Source organism: Leptonotus elevatus, chromosome 1 (genome assembly GCF_054856555.1).
Source record: "Leptonotus elevatus isolate MCC_2025b chromosome 1, RoL_Lele_1.0, whole genome shotgun sequence".
Lineage (NCBI taxonomy): Eukaryota > Metazoa > Chordata > Actinopteri > Syngnathiformes > Syngnathidae > Leptonotus > Leptonotus elevatus.
In genome coordinates this window covers 25,593,063-25,610,311 of record NC_141239.1, presented here as the reverse complement: position 1 = coordinate 25,610,311, position 17,249 = coordinate 25,593,063, and positions in this window count along the sequence as shown.

Genomic DNA, 17,249 nt, shown 5'->3' with positions numbered 1-17,249 from the left:
TTTATCTAATCATGCGGAGGCCTCGCCTGAATATTTGCACGGAGAATAACGGTTAATTGAGCTTACTTTTTTAACAGCGATTGTGTCTGATTAGTTCGCTCATAAAATTGCAAAATACAACAAAGATTTATTGTAATGCTGTGTTTGTTATGTTTATTGCATGATCTTAACTGTCTGAAAAACAATTTTTTTATCTATACATATGTACAAATGAGGGTGAAACATTTTGACTTACATTGCCATGTATGAAAAGCACTGCAAAAAATAAAGTTTAATTGATTGATATATATACAGTTATACTACATATATACTGTATGTACGTACAGCATTATTATTGCACATTATATATTATTTCAATCTGAAATCAGTTATCTGAAAAATAAATAAACAATGAATAAATTAACTTAAAAAAAAAAACATTAACACAACTGCAAAAATGATTATAAAAACAATTCCAATGAATTATGTTAGGATTTTACTACAAAAACCTACAAAATTCTGAGTTTTTGCAAAAAGCAGAAATCAAACATAACACGCCAACGTTTTTTGTACATTGTGAGGCATTTGTTTTTTGTTTTCACATCATAACATTCCCAACTTTTATTTGCTTTATTTAGCTGCAGGTCAGCTTTGGTATACAGTTTCAGTTTGGTAGCTACCTAAAATGATCTCAAAGGACATTCTGCTATCCATTAGTGGCATTTTTTTTTTTTAAGGGCCAAAAAGTTTGTCAAATTTTTTATCTGTATGTGCAAACGTTATTTTAATGGTCTCCAGTCGATATTTGGCTATTTGCATTCATTAACATCCCCCAGTGGTTTGCTTAATGGTGACTGAGGATGAGTGCAAGTGCAAGTGAACACTGCATGTATGTGTGTGTGTGTGTGTGTGTGTGTGTGTGTGTGTGTGTGTGTGTGTGTGTGTGTGTGTGTGTGTGTGTGTGTGTGTGTGTGTGTTGGTCACATATTTCACAGAGCTGGTGTCTATTGTGTTGTCGGCTCCTTTTGTCATTTGCACAATGCTGGGGTGCTCATTGCTGACGCATTGGCAACCTCCAAAGGCGTCCGTATTGTTATGTAAATTAATATTAATGAACTTCCCACACGAAGTCAGCGGTGATGGCGATAGGGTAGGGCATGGTCTTTGCAACATCACGCTTTATTTTTTTTTTTTATAGCCACTTAGTGGCCTCCGAAAGTCACACACTGTTAAACGAATGAGAGGAAAATGAGTAATATTGCTTTGTTTCAGAACTCGGATTGCATTGATGGAACATTCAGTTTTGGTCATGCCAAATTGCCAAGTAATTAAAATGCACATGCACAATGCTTCCCTAAGTAAATGACAATGTCCTATCTGCACAAGACAGGGGACCTGAATTTGTATGAATGACAGAGAACAGGTAAGTAATAATCAAATGACAAAAACCTTTGATTTCATTTCAGCCTGAGTGTTTTTGGAACAAAAGAAAATGAGTATCCAAATGGAAATTTCCATCCCAATTGCTGTTTAATTGGATGACCACTTGGGCTTAACTTATCTTTTCAGCTCCACTTGTTCGCTTCAAGTGAGCATTTCTAATTAAAGAACACAACTTTTCTCTTCAAACGTGTCTCTGACTTTTTAAGGATGTTTCAGGTCAAATTAGACAACAAAGTTGTGTCTGAAAACAATGTGGCGTCTGTTTCACAACAACTTCTAATAAGTGCAGAATTGCTGCAGTAAGCATGCCAGGTCACCAGGTGGCGATGTCACTTTATAAAGAAATAAACATCTTCCAACAAATGAATTATCTCTGTGGGCTGATTCAAATTTGATTCCGATCTATCAATTAGACCATGCATTGAACTTAATTATGAAGAATTATCGGTATCAGTGATAATGGCCAAGTATCAGGTCAATACCAAATTTTGCAATGTTGCACATAGCATTGAATGTTTTTTTTAAAATAACACTTATTTTAATTTTCAACTGATTTTTAGCTTTACCGCAACTTCTTTTGTGGAAATTCAGAAACAAATTGTACGAAAAGTTAACTCTGTTCCGAAAAATACTTTTTACATTCAACATTAGCAAATCTGTGGCTAATTCCCTCCCGAAATGCTGCGATGCCATCCTTTCACCTTACCAGCTCCTTCTGTGTCATCATATCAGTTCCTTGCCTGTCCTTGTGACGCTACGTCACTTTTCTCTTTTTCTTTGTCTTTTCTGAGTTGATTTGTACGTTTTTCCCGCCGCAGCAGTCAGCACACAACAATACAATGGGAATCATGTCCAACAATTTTTTATCTTAACAACACCGCAAGATCTAATTAAAACAAATGATTTGCTCCCGTGTGGCGTCAGACTAATGTGGAGGGTTCTGCATTATTGCCCGTTTGGTTCTTGTGTAGAGACTACCGAGCCATTAATCCCAACTCTCTCCGTGTAAAATTGAAGCAATAAAAACCGCAAGCAGCGGCATCAAATTTCTTGCTCTTCAAAATGATCGATCCACGGACAAACAGTGATTGTTTCTGTCATTCGGCGCTGCCTTTGTTGTTCAGGGGAGAGACGTTAGGCCGGCGGTGGAATAAAAGCTTAGTTTGCGGCAGAGGCAAAATTTAATTAACAGAGCAAACTTACGTCTGCCGGTATGTCTCCTTTGAGACTGCGGAGGATAAGAAATACTTTTTATGAATGCAATACTGGCTGGAGACTGGACCAACAGTTCAAGATGTAAGCCGATACTGTGAGAGTGGGCGGCTTTATAACTGAACATGGAGACCATGTTGGCCAGGTACAATATAGAAAAAAAGATTTGTGGCTCCGGTGCTTATTTAATTACATAAACTCTTTGTGTTCTCATATTCATTTTTGAGACTCTTTCATATGAACTTTTAACTTTCATTGTTGACTACTTAAAGCATTAGCAAGGCTTAGCTAGCTTTAGCCAGTGGACTATATACACAGCAGCACGTTAATTGTTTGCTGTGTTTCTGCTGTTAATTAGTTTCAAGCTACAGACGAAAAATTTAGAAAACAACTCCATCTTTAAAGGTGTGATAAAGTGGGGTTGTGCTATTCTCAGTTTCATCAAAATCTTGATGTACAACACTTGATTACAGTGGTGGTTTGTTTTTAAAGTGCTCTATTAACAAAGTTGTGTTAATAAGTACAGGACCTAGAGAACGAGTTTAATTTGAAAAATCTGATGCTATCATTGCTAATGTTTATTTAGCGACCGGAAGTTAATTAGCAAGCCTCCACGCCCCAAATTTAGGGGTGCTACATGCATAGTCCAGAGTCCATACGTTAACATTCACATTTAAAAGAGCTTTAACATCATTGCGGGCACTTTATATCTTTATCCTTATTTTGAGCTTTTCTGTTGGTTGTAAAACAATTACAAGCCGTCAATAGCAATATTTGTTAGTTTGCTTGCTAATATATAATGTTTTTTTATTTAAATAAAGAAAAATGTAAATATATATTTTTAATTTATTTAATTGCCTTCTAATTGTGTTTTGTAATACAGAATATAGAAGCAAGTGTTTTTTTTTTTTTTTGTTAATGCACATTTCATAGAGTCAGAATTTGGTCATGTACAAGTTTTTGGGCACAAAAAAATATCAGCTTGGTTCTTTTCAATCTTTTTTTTTTCCTTCTGTTTAGGTGAAATACTAGTTTCCATTATCGTGGCAGCTTGTACGCACATATATTTATCTTGCATCCATAATAATGCAGCACAACATTCAGCATAATTTTCCTTAAGGGAGACAAAAAGGTTATGTTCTTTCTCTTCCTCCCTTGTTGTCATGGAAATACATACCGCAAATGACTTAATGACGAGCTTAGCAAGTTTAATTAGTGAAATTTCCATTTTCTGTCTCACTGATCACACGTTGTCTAAACATGGGCCTTGAGCACATCTATTAATTTACAAAGTGTGTTGTAATGACGCTTGATTGAATTAACACGTCATCTTTTCGCCAATGGCATTAGGTGATTTCCTGACCTTTCACTGCCTTTACAATGTGATAACATCATGACAAATAAACCTGCACATGACAGACTGGCACTCAAGTGGACTCCAAAACGTCATTTTTTTTTTTTAATCAAATACCCCTCTGACCATCATCTCTCCTAAACAAACTAAAACAGTAGCGAGCCCGACTAAATGTCAAGTTATTCATAACCTTTTGTGCGACAAGCTTTATTGTGTGTGTGTGTGTGGGGGGGGGGGGGGTGTATTAAGTGCCTGGCGAAAGCAGCACCCCCACAAAAAACTCCAGTAAACATTTTTTAAGCCTAATTTGGTAGGAGACGTGACAGGCCCAGTGGCAGCGTGCAACTCCAATTACGATAAGGATTAAGCACATGCAATCAAGTGATGAAACAAGATAGCGTGCAGCGATACAGTGGCGAGCAAGCAATTAATTGGGAGAGGCGTGCTTCGGCGCCGCCCGCAAAAAAAAAAGAAGAAGGTTTCAACACTTAAGTATCGCTGATAACAAGTACAGTAATGTGCGAATAGGCCACAAATGGATGATTCAGGGAAGGCAACGCAGTACATGACAATCAATTGCTGTTTTCTTGGCAATGGCAATACAGTAGACCCCCACATACACACAGTTCTGAACCCATTGATTCAACTATTTGCAGATGCTATTACCATGTTGGGAACGTTACTTTAGAAAAGTAATAATAATTATAATAACTCATTTCACTTAAAAGCGCCTTTTAAGACCCTCAAGGACGCTGTACTAAATTTAAAACAAAAATTCGACTGATTAGACAGAATAATAATAAAAATGCTAAAAATAAAGAAGCAGTGTAGTTTAAAATGTGTAGGCAATATTGAAGAAGGGGTTTTTTAGTTTGGATTTGAAAATGGTCAAGGAGGGTGAATTGCAGAGATCAGAGGGCAGGGAGGGAATTAGCCACAGATTTTCTAATGTTGAATGTAAAATGATAAAGTGCTGTCGAGGATGACACCCAGACTCTTAACCTGAGGGGATGGGGAAACTAGAGAGTGGTCAACAGGGATGGAGAAATTGTCAGCTTTGGATAATGTGGATTGTGTTCCAACCAGAAGAACCTCTGTTTTGTCACTGTTGAGCTTCATGAAGTTGTCGGTGAACCAAGAGTTGATTTCGGATAAACAAGTAAGTAATGGAGGGAGGAGGGAGTGAGGTACTAGGTTTGCAGGAGAAATAGAGTTGGGTGTCATCCGCGAAGCAATAGAAGGAGATGTCCTGTTTCCGAAATATGGTGCCAAGGGGGAGGAGGTAGATAATGAAAAGTAGGGGGGGGGGGGGGGGCCCAGGACGGAGCCTTGGGGAACACCCGAGGAAACTGGATATGACTGGGATGAAAAGGACTTAAGTTTAATGAACTGAGTGCGGTCTTGGGGGTAGGAGTGGAACCAGGCAAGGGCAGTGTGGGTTATGCCGATGAAGGAGAGTCTATTGAGAAGGATGGTGTGTGAGATGGTATCAAAGGAGGATGAGGATGGAAAGTGAACCGGAGTGTAAGGGACGAGAGGCGGACTGAAAAGGCTCATAAAGACAGTTGTTTGATAAATGAGAATGAAGTTGAGTGGCGACTACTTTTTCAAGGAGTTTAGAAATAAATGGTAGATTGGAGATAGGGCGGAGATTATTGTAGTTATTTGAGTCGAGACCAGGTTTCTTCAGGATGGGAGTGACGGCTGCGGGTTTAAACAATGTCAATGGAAAGGGAAGAGTGGATAATGGCAGAGATGAACTGGAGTAATGAGGAGAGGCAGGATTTAACCAGAGTTGTAGGGAGAGGATCAAGTTTACGGGTGGAGGACTTGGAATTGTGGATTAGAGCTGCAAATTCGGAGGAATTAGGAAGTGAAAAAGTGGAGAGGGGCTGGCAGATGGGTGAGGGTTCAGGTAGGGAATGTTGCAGAGGATTTGCATAATGGGTTTGGTGAATATTTTCTATTTTTTCAATGAAAAACAACATTGTAGCGTTGCAAGTGTCAGTTGAATACATGTGTGGTGGTAGTGAGTTGGGTGGCTGGAAAATACTGTTTAGGAGTGAGAATAGTGATTTCTGATTGCCAGCATTTGAGGAAACTAGACCGGAGAAGTAAGATGATTTGGTTTGAGCAATGGAATCTTTGTATTGAGAAATGTGCTGTAAATGCATTTGTTTGTGAATTGAAAGCCCAGTTTTCCTGTAGAAACGTTCAAGTTGTCGACCCTTCGACTTCATTGCTCAAAGCTGCGGTGTGTGCCAGGGGGCAGTTGAAGAGAAGGAAACGGTACGTGTTTTCAGTGGGGCAAGAGAGTTGAGGATGCTGGCAAGTTCAGTGTTGTACTGGGCTGCAAGTGAGTCGGGCTCGGAGGGGTAATTTGGAATTATGATTTGGTCGATGTTGGAGCAGAGAGTTTCAACATCAACGTGCTTTATGTTCCGGAAGGAGATTATGCAGGGAAACTTAATGGCAGATAGACAGAGGGTGCCGTTAAACGTGAAAGTGGTCAGTGACATTGAGTTCATCAGTTGAGCAGTTGGAGGGTGTAAGACCGGAACAACAAATACGATCCAAGGTATGGCCTTTGGAGTGAGTGGGGAAGTCGGAAAATTGATTGAAACCAAAACTATTCAGGCATGATAGAAAATCTCTAGAGGGGGCGAGATTTTTGTTTTCAATATGAATATTGAAGTCTCCCAGGAGTACATTAGGAGTAATTAGTTATAGTTACTCATTACTTGCTCAAACTGAGTTAGTAACTTGTTACCAGGCAAAGTAACTATTTTCACTACTTATTGTTTTATATCAAATATTTTTTAATATTTTTATTGTTTAAAAAAAAAAAAAATAAGAAGAAGAAATTCAAATTATGTCCGCATGTTTTTGGGTGGAAAAGGCCAGTGGCGGTCTATGCCTGCTTAAGCATTTTTTATTTTATTTATTTTATTTCGTACTTCCTACTTCCAACAATCTGGTTCATGTTTGCAAAGTTGCATTTACAGATGGTTTGAGTTTGGCCCAAGACGCGGAGAGGTTTGCCAAGCCAGTTTGTTGAAGAAAAGATGGAAAAGAAAAAATTTGATTTATCATGGCTCAGATTACGTAGGCAATCCTTCGGAAGTCGACCTGCTGTCTTGAGAGGGCCTTTTTTGGTTTCGGCTTCAGAGCGTCTTTTCGGCACCACCTCGCAATCCTTTGTGCCTGGCACAGACAAAATAGCGCGTTTCGCTGGGCCTGTCGCGGAGCGATGGCTGCCGTAGAGGGAGCGCGAGCACTGCACAGCGACGGACAACATAAAAAGGAAGAAAAAGTGGCAGGCTGGCTTCTGCTGCAAACAGCTGGGACAGACAAATAGGAGGCAGAGGAGCCAGGATGGGAACCAGAGGCAAAAGAGGGACAAAGAGCATGGAGCTTGTCTTTTTATACATGGCGATTAATAGCATCCTCACCAGGGGTTCTGTCTTCGTGTCTCAGGTTTCAACATTGGTGGGTGGGAAATTACCGGCTTGGGGGGAATTTTGTATAGAATCATAAAGTTGCATTTTTGATCACATCTTTGACAAGATTCTAAGGCCAAGATTCAATCAATGCAAACTAGCGATGGGCATGACCGTTATTTTAAGTAAACTGAATCTTTAGAATCAGTCCATTAAAAAGAACCGTTCAAAAGATTCGTTCATCGAATCGTCCGTCTACGCTACGCCCCCCCCCCCCCCCCCCCCCCCCCCATCCCACACTTCAGGAAGTGATCCGTTCACTCACGTTCACTGAAAAGATTTGTTCTTTTTGAACGGAACGTACATGAACGACACAACTAATACAAACGCGGACGGCCGGACACATCAACAGCATGTAATTAGGTTACATGCTTACACTGTTCAACACGTGCACAAATGAAAAGTTAAGTGGGGAGTATGTCACACAAATGAAACATCTTTATGATACTTCGAGTCAACATTTCAGAATGCCAACACATAACATTTCATAATTCATTGCTCTTTGCAAAATAAGGCACTCAGTTAGATTTTTGGAAAAGTTTTTTTTCTTCTTGTCAGTCAGTCTCCTGGATTCCAGAGCTGGATGGGGGCTGTCTGTCTGTGGAGATGAGACAGACCGTCTTTTTGTCAACCAACCCCCACTTTGGCGTGCCCAGGACAAAGAAATTAAGTTCCATTGTCTCTGATGACGTTGTCAAAGTTATAATTGGCCAATAATCGTTACACTTTGGTCCGGTAAATCCATCTGTACTGTGTCATAGCAGCAAGCTAGTGCTAAGATAACCTGTCGTCTCTGGTCCGGCGTCCACATGCCAAACTCGCTTCACATGCAGCTCTGATGGCGTGAGAGGCCAACAGTGAATAACAACGACAGAGGCATTGATACAGTGCCTAGCTGGACTTTATTGACTGACTGCTTAACAATTTAATGCTCATTAGCCGGCCAAATATTTGCATACACGCACAACTATTTCTGGGCGTCTGCTAGATGTAAGGCATATGGTACTTGGCTTTCGAGCATGTGCACTTCACATGTAGACACGTCACACATACGGACAAGTGAGCGACATCAAAACATTTCTCTCTCACATCAATATCCTACGACCCGTTCCAACTCGAATGTCTGGGAAATTCTGATTTGGCATTGCTTTTCAACGGCCAATTCACCAAAGGTGGGCACTTCGATCGTCAATTCCCGTCAATGACGATGCCCACCTTTCAGTAGCTGCACAATGACGTGAACATTTGGAAAAATACACGGACTGAAGCAGGTTTAGGTCCATCGATCGGGGTGAGTACAAACGGTCCTTTTCATTCCGTTCATTTTTGCGAGGCTTTGCGTCTATAAAGCGGAAGCCCTCACCGAAAGGTGGGCATCGTCATTGACAGGCACTGACGATTGACGGAAGTGCCCACCTCTGCAATTCACAACTCAATTTATGTCACCACTGACTGATACACAGCTTTACTGCCAACATATAACGCTCGTATCTCAGCGAGCACGTCACATTTCAAACTTACATGACGGCCCAGAAGGCCAGTGTGAAAGCGGCTTGTCACTTTCAACGCACAACAAGCTGACAGAGTTCACCTATTAATTAGCTTTAATCTGACAGTAATTGCCGGTTAAATAACTTTAATTACAAAACGCAAACATTTGCTGTATTAAAATTAATGCACAGAACATGAGCATGATTGAAGGGAATATGTTCTGCCCACTTAAGATCATCTGATCCAAACTTTTGGCTCAGGTTCCCGTTGCAAGAGAAATGGCTTCCTGGAGGTAGCAGTGATGACAGCATATGTTCAATCTGTGTGGCTGCTGCCTGTCCAACTGCTCGCAGAGATGATGGGATTAATTAGGGAGAGGATGACTACTGGGGGAGAGATGAAGCCGTCATTACACCGGAGCTTGTTGAGTAATGATGGCTGTCTGGGCATCATCCACGCTCTTAACTCTGACCCAATTAATACCGCAGGTAAACAGGCCCGACGCTGCGGTCACCGGCAGCTCCCTCCTGGGGCGGGCAGTGAAATGAAGCTGTGCGTTTTATCTGTGCATCAGGGCCCCGCAAAGTCAACTTGACAGAATGCGGGCCACTTGATAAACTGTCTATTTGGGGCACACACTGTATCTAGGGGCTCTCTCAAGAGGTTCCAGACAAAACCCAAGACATTCCCGGGAAACCCAAAGCAAATTATCCTGACGTGGATGAAACAATAGCAAATTGGACAAATGATATAATTTGAGTCCTACAGGACCCAGCAGAGTCTGCTGCTTCCCTCCACTCAGAAACCAGAATAGAGTTTGACGGTAAAGGTCAGGAAACAAAGGTGGTTCTTTACATCCCTGGGAATACCACCCAGCAACAAATGTAGTCCTTGTTTTTGTTTTTTTCCTGTTTAGCGTTCTGCCTCAAGGGAAGGAGGTGTTGCTTTCAATATTCTTGTTGAGGGAACAAACTCACTGCTAAAATATATTTATTTTTCTGACAACAAACACTGCTCCCCAAATACACTGTGCTGGAGGTCCTTTACAACCGTACCAACAAATGAATTCAAGGTCAGTCGTGCTAGCATCCGACTTGTTTGTTTTGTTTATTATTTGCTCTGACGGGAAATAATAAACATCAGAAGTTGTTCACCAGTTACTCAGTACTTGAATCTTCTCATTGAATGCTTTGCTCTTTTTTTTTTGGGCCTACACTCAAGTAATTATTTAGAGGTCTACTTTTAATGTTTACTTATGTCCTATTATTCTAAAGTAACAGTATTCTTACTTGAGCACAATTTTTGCTACTCTGCAACTCAACAATCACCAACTGCAACCTCTCTGACCCCTCTATTGACCTTTTTTGTTTGTTTTTCAAAGCAATCGGCAACAAATATAACGATTATTTGTGATGGTATGGGAGAATTCTCAAGACTCTCCGAGCAGGAGAAATTCAAGGTACAGATCTTGTTGCCATTCAGTTTTCTGTAATGTCACCTTTAATAAATGATTATTTTATATAGGTTATTAATAGTCAAACACTGCTATTTAGTCAATGGTTAAATGCCCCAATACCTTTGTACACCTGCCTATAAATCACAATACATAGGTAGCATCTTCCCATTAAAACCCATAAAAAAAAGTGATGGAAGTGAGAAAATCAATTAGATCCATGTGGGATTTTCTCATCCAATATCTCCTCTGTAGATTTTGAGATATCTTGGACCAGACTGACCGTGCACTTTCCTAGTAGGAGGCTTCCTTGGCGACTCGTTACCCCGCCGCTGACTCCTCCTCACCAGGGCCAAATAACCTCAAAACAATGAGAGCGAGTGGGTGGCCGGAGACAGTGGGATACGGCATGCTAGTTGATGTCCCTTCTCATAATGCCAAGATGGAAGCAGCCATTCCAGCGATGGAGGAACAGCAGCGGGGGAGTAACATTACACGCGGGCAGATTTCTCAAAACGAAACTGACCTTCTGTAGGATCATTACATCCACATTTGGGGGCAGGAGATGCAAAAAAAAAAAAAAAAGAAGATATTGCAATTAGGGCACTGTCATGTTAAATGGCTTGAAAAGCCTTAAAACATTCAAGCACAACTGAAGTCATCAGGCAAACATGAGAGACGTCTTACTTTATTAAAGATGAGAGTGGTGGAGTATTTTTAGAATGTTTGGGTAAAAGTAAACATCATTTCAAAACTTTGTCATTCAACGTTGCCATCCAGCTGCGATACATCTAATTGGGGCTCATTTGGGCCAATATCTTAGTTGAATTTGTTAAATTACCATCTCTAAAATTTGTTTGCCAATACAATGAAACGGCTGCTTGAAACAAAAATAGCCGATTTATTTTCCATTTTTCGTATATCCTGTTATGATATAATGTCAACCTAATTTCGTATCAATCATTTAACCTTTCAGTGGTTGCTCTGCTGAGTAAGGTTTGAGGGGTTGTATTTATTCAAGTTCCTCATAAGTTTAAAAGAAAAATAGCTCCAGAAACTTTTAGCACGAAACTGAACAGAAAGTCAAATATTTTGGTTAATAGCAACCATTTTGGGTGAATTCCAGAGCTTGTATTCTGACAAAATCCTAATACTTTCTGAAGAAGAAGAAAACGCAAAATAGCGAGATACAACCCAAGATAAATCCTGTAATGTATGAATTTTGGACTACAAATCCGCGATATAGTGAATCGGCAATAAGTGAACTGCAAAGTAGCGAGGGACCACTGTGTTAAAATGAAGTACATTTTGCATGATTACTTTCTCACAAAATGAAGCTAGTTTGAATGCTAAATGTGCACCTAGCATGATAGCGTATTTTGCTAAGGCCAGAAACAGCTAGTCTACTTCTTTCTGACTGCCTAGGATCCCACTTTCAGTAACTTAATAGAACTACATTTCTTTTTAAATCATCACGTTTGCTTAATTGAACATTTAATCCCAGAAATGACATCTTTTGAAAGCACATCTATTTGCCCAATATTTCCAATCATTTTGAGCCGCTCGCAAAGCATCGCTGCTGCTTCGGTGATGTATGTTTATCGTGTCCCACGCCAGTTAAGTCTATATTAGTGAGCACAAACAGCTGTCAGCGGGAAACAAAAGGAGTTGAGTTTGTTCTGCCCGCTAAATGAGGTTGTCAGCATCATCAGCGCACCTCTCCGCTGAGAATAAACTAGAGGGGTGACAGTTTTGACAGAACGGGACACCCGCAACGTGCACCAGAGAAAATCTCATTTGATTATAAATCCTCAAGCGCGCACGCACACATTTGCAATTTGTTCATTTTCTCGCCCGAGGGCAGACACAAATACATCATACGATGTTCACACATTTAAATGTACTAAACACAATTTTGCGAGAAGTAATTAAAAAGGAAAACAAACACAAACAGGGAGCGGCGACCTTCAAGCGAGGCTCCTGGTCATTTGCATTTGCTGAAGGCTTTCCGAGCTGATTGATTAACAGAGACAGAGCATGCCGAGACACATCAGGGCCCCCGTGCAGGTTAAGTGGTGCTAAGATCGTTTTATATCGTCTGTGATTAGACGATGGAGAGCTTGACAGCTCTGACTTCCCGTCCTTCCAACATCCTTCAATCAGACGCACTTGTGCAAGTTTGAGATTGTCGGCAGGCTAAAGGACTCTCTTTTTTCGTTATGATGTCACTGATGAAACTGATTACAAATCAGGAAAACATTACTTTAAGCAGGGGTCACCAACCGTTTAGAAACCGAAAGCCACTTCTTGGTACGAATTGATGTGGTTCACTGTAATATAATACAACCTCACAGATATTCAAAGCCACAATCAAGAACTTTGATATGGCATACAGTATGACTCAATGTGGTTTTCTGCACATTGATTTTGGAACGTACTAGTGAACTTTGACCTCGGATTATGTCCTTAAATTCTAGGTTAACTGCCACCAAAAGCAAATCGAGGCTATCACTCTCCTTCACGTCAACAACGTTTGGAGATGATCAGATTCGGATACAAACAGCAATGAGATATTTTGTGTGCGTTTGACAGATTTGACATTGCTGCGACCTTGAACATTCACTTTGAAGCACTGACCCTGAACAATCTCAGAGGCTAAGAAAGTTCTGAAATGATTATCAGGTGGTTTGGTGCTTATCCATAAGTGTGAGACAAAAATCAAGACGTCACACTGCAAATAGTTCCAAATACATACCTGCCGAGACACGCTGTCCTCTCAGCACAAATACAACCTGAAAAAGTGCTTACAGTACATACAAGTTGTGGCGCACTGAATAGACTTGATTGGTGGTGAGCACACTACGCCAAAGTAGCACGTTGCTAAAATAGTATTTAGACTTGATCAGGTCATAAGACTGATGGCTGTAATTGGCCCCTCGCATAAAGAAAAAAACCTCTCCCGAGTGCGACATCATCAAAAGCAATTATGAATGCATAAATTGAACGCATGTCTACATCCTCATTGTCCCGCGCCTATTTGTTCCCCCACCCTTCACAACTCTTGCACCGATAACAATGAATTAACATCAGAATGGAGGAGGAATAATCGAGTTGGTCAGCTGGGGGTTAAAAGAACGCCAACAATAAGTGCGACCAGGCGCAAACATCAACAGTCCATTATATGAATATTAGTTTTTTAATCTACTTTTTATCAATAACTCCTACTAACTGGTCCGTTTTGTAAATCATTGAATGGTTTAGGTCCTGAATATGTTAAAGAAATTCTAATTGAATAGAAACCCAGAAGAGATCTGAGGTCTGCATACAAAGGGCGATCAGTGGAGCCCAGAATTCAAACTAAACATGGTGAATCGACATTTAACTGCTATGCGGCACATTTCTGGATGTCAACAGAACTACCGGTATGTTTTTTTCCTATACCCATGCAATTGTGTTCTTGCACTGTATGTTCTTTTAGAAATGTTACTAAACTACTTTTTAGTTCTTTAATTTGGTTTTAAAAGTCTAACTCTTTTGTTTATAAATGCTTTTCAATATTTGTGTTACTGCTCAGTTACCAGCATTGAAAACTTGCTTAATAGTGTTATTGTTGTTCAGTCCATCATAGTACCTAAAGCTCAGGGAAAGTTATGAAATATTGGCCTCCAATACCAGTTGTTGGACAAATCTATCACAACAGGAAGCACAAAACAGTGTCAAGGACCCGTGCCTGAAATTTAACAGAAAGTCAGCCATTTTCAATTCCGGCATACCCCGTTTAGTAAATACTGGGAATTTCACAAAATTAACCCCAGTCAAGCGTTTTGTTTTTTTTCTATACAGAAGTGACTCATCTCAACTATGATTGATGGACCATCTCAATGTCGTGTGTCTAGCTCCATCTTTTTAGCTATACCGGTCCACGGCATGGAAAACTTGCTAGTACCAATGCCCCAAAATGAACAGGAAGTCGTCCATTTGGGTTTAAGGCAGCACATGCTGATACTTTCACAAACTAAATTAATTTCACTCCCAGCCATTTTCACTGAAGCAACCCCCTTTGCTCCCGGCTGTTTTACTGGATTTTGACTGATTTTCAAGACCCACAGAATACTGTGTTCTATTGCTATAAAAACATGAAACCTACCAAAAGAAAGATTAGAAAAAAAGTATATTTGTATCTGTTTCCGTTTTGCAGGAATTAGCATTAGAATATAGCTAAGTTTTATCATTATTCACAAACCTGTTCAAGATACTGGGAAAAAGAGCTTGTTGCAACATGGCCCTGCTTGATTTCTTATTCTCTGCTGCCACCCGCTGGCCATTTTTGTAGTAACTACCATTGCTTTAAGGAACTTCTTCAGGTCAGAAGCTGCATCAAAGCCTTCTGTATGTTCGAGCAACTAAAAAAAACATAAAACAAAACAAAACGTGCAAATAGGGTTAGGGTTAGTATTAAAATATATATATTATATATATATATATATATATATTTTTATTTTTATTTTATTTTTTTTTGGGGGGGGTTTGAATTAGTTAAAAGCGGGTATCCTAGACTAACAATTCACTGCCTTACCCTCTTGGTACACCCAAACTGAAACTGATTTTGAGGCGCCATTTTAGAGCAGACCAAATACGGTTCCTACTGCTAAATGCCAACTCGATGAACAAGCAGTGAGGAAAAAGTCTGCGAATCCTAAATCCACATTCTGTTTGAGCTTCATGGAGGGCCTCTTCGCAGGGCTTCCAGTGGGCCACGCCGGGGCTGTGTTCTCCTCAGCGTGAGACCCAGTGAGAATATCAAGGGAGACCCTCGCAGCGGCTCTCCTCTTCAGCTTCCTTCTTCTTTTTTTTTCCAAAGCACAGGCTAAGTATTTTAATTAGTTGGCTAATTGTCTAAGTAATTGGAAGACAACTTAGCTGAAAGAGTAATCAATCTCTACAGCGCGGTGTTCTATCACATGAAAGGATCTGTAATTAACACGGGCAAAAGCACGGGATGGTCTTTGACTAAGCTCAATGGCGCGCGGGGGTGTGCGATGGCAGATAAGACAAGAGGTTGAGGAGACGGATCAGAGATGTACACTTCGCCGTGCATGCTGGGTAAACAAAAGAGCGGCAGCTCAAATCATCAACCAAAAAAAAACAACTCCGAAACATTTCTAGTGTCAATAATGGCAAAATAAATGCCTCAGCGCTCTGAATGATTGCTCAAAACGTGCGTCCTCAACCTTCAATTTCCCCAAAGAGTGTCTGTTATCTTGATTTGACAACAAAATTGGCAATTCATTAAATGTTTTTTTTGCGCGTCGAAGTATCAGTATCACTTTGGAGCCGGGCGTTAAAAAGGAGGAGGAGTATGGGAAATAAAAAAAAAAGAGTCGACGATACGTTTGGGAGGAAGGAGACTAATCACGTCTCACGTTCATCCGTTTGAGGCTCCTTAATTTCCCCATTGTAGAAAACAAGACGTATAATGAACAATTATGCATAAAGTCAATTTTGCTGTTGTGCGAGAAGACTTAATTAAAATTACTAATGAAAAAAAGGGGACGGCGTACAGTGTGAAGGTTTTCAAGGCCGGTCTCCATAGTGACTCAGTGCTTTCTCTTCATATGCCTTTTAATAAAAATGACCTGGAAGTATCTTTATTATTTGTTGAGGATTTTTTTTTTAAATAAGTTTTTTTTAATTTAACCATTTGCCTCTTTGTTTTGAATACAGCCCAACCAAAGACACCATTTGATCTTATTATTAATTATCTCCTATATCATTCACTTGCAGATCAATCAAAGATAATAATAACACATACCACACCCCTCATCCTTTGGTTTTTTTATTCTTATGGTTATTGTTTTTAATAATAAAATGACACTGAGAGCTGTTTCTGACACATTTGCTTCAATTATTTAGCTACTTTAGAAGGTGAAAACAGCTCTCAAACCTCATCACCAAGCCAAAAATGATTTTAACTTTGGCCGCATTTTCAGTTCAAGGGAATTATGGGCATCTTTTCATTGGAAATGACATAAAGCCAGCAAGCGATTCATTATTTATTGCACTTTCAAGGAACCATGCTTATTAGTTTTGTTAATTTAATAATAGTAAGGTTGCATACATACAACATTCTAATCAATTGTATCACACTGGATATATAAATGTATTGATTTTTTTTCTGATTCTTTCTATCTAAATACAGCCAATTAAAATTTAAGAAATTGGCATTCTTATCTGTGCAAAGGCACACAGCTCTGGTGGTGGGTCTCATTAGATGGTGGAGGTGTACCTAATGTTATGTCCGCCGCCTGTGCAGGAGCAGAAGTGATTGTCGTGCATGTGACAGCAGCCTAAACTGGATAATTAGGATGAAACAGCCAGGGGAGAGCGGCCGTCGGAAGACATGATATTCCCTGAAGTCATCCCCCTCCTCTTCTTGCTGCCCCACAACCGCTTCCCCCTCCTTATACCGCCTCCCCTCCAGCCCGCCGCCTGCCGCCGCGAGGCCCAATCGGCAGCGTGGCACTGACAGATTGACAAATAAGGTTAATAAGTACTTTCCACCTCTCCTAAAGGCTAATCAAATATTAATCCTTGAGGTGTGGTCAGCAGAAAGAGGAAGGGAAGGGAAAAAACCAACAAACAATTGGTGGGGGCGAATTGATTGAATTGATTCAAGGGGGTGGAGGTGGGGGGGTTAGGTAAAGGGAGAAAGGCTGTTTCTTTTTTTCCTGTTCAACTGTAGGAATCCATCCTTGCCTGCAAGTGCTGCAGACAAATATTTTGATATATTAATCCGTCTCCATATTCAATCTTCTCT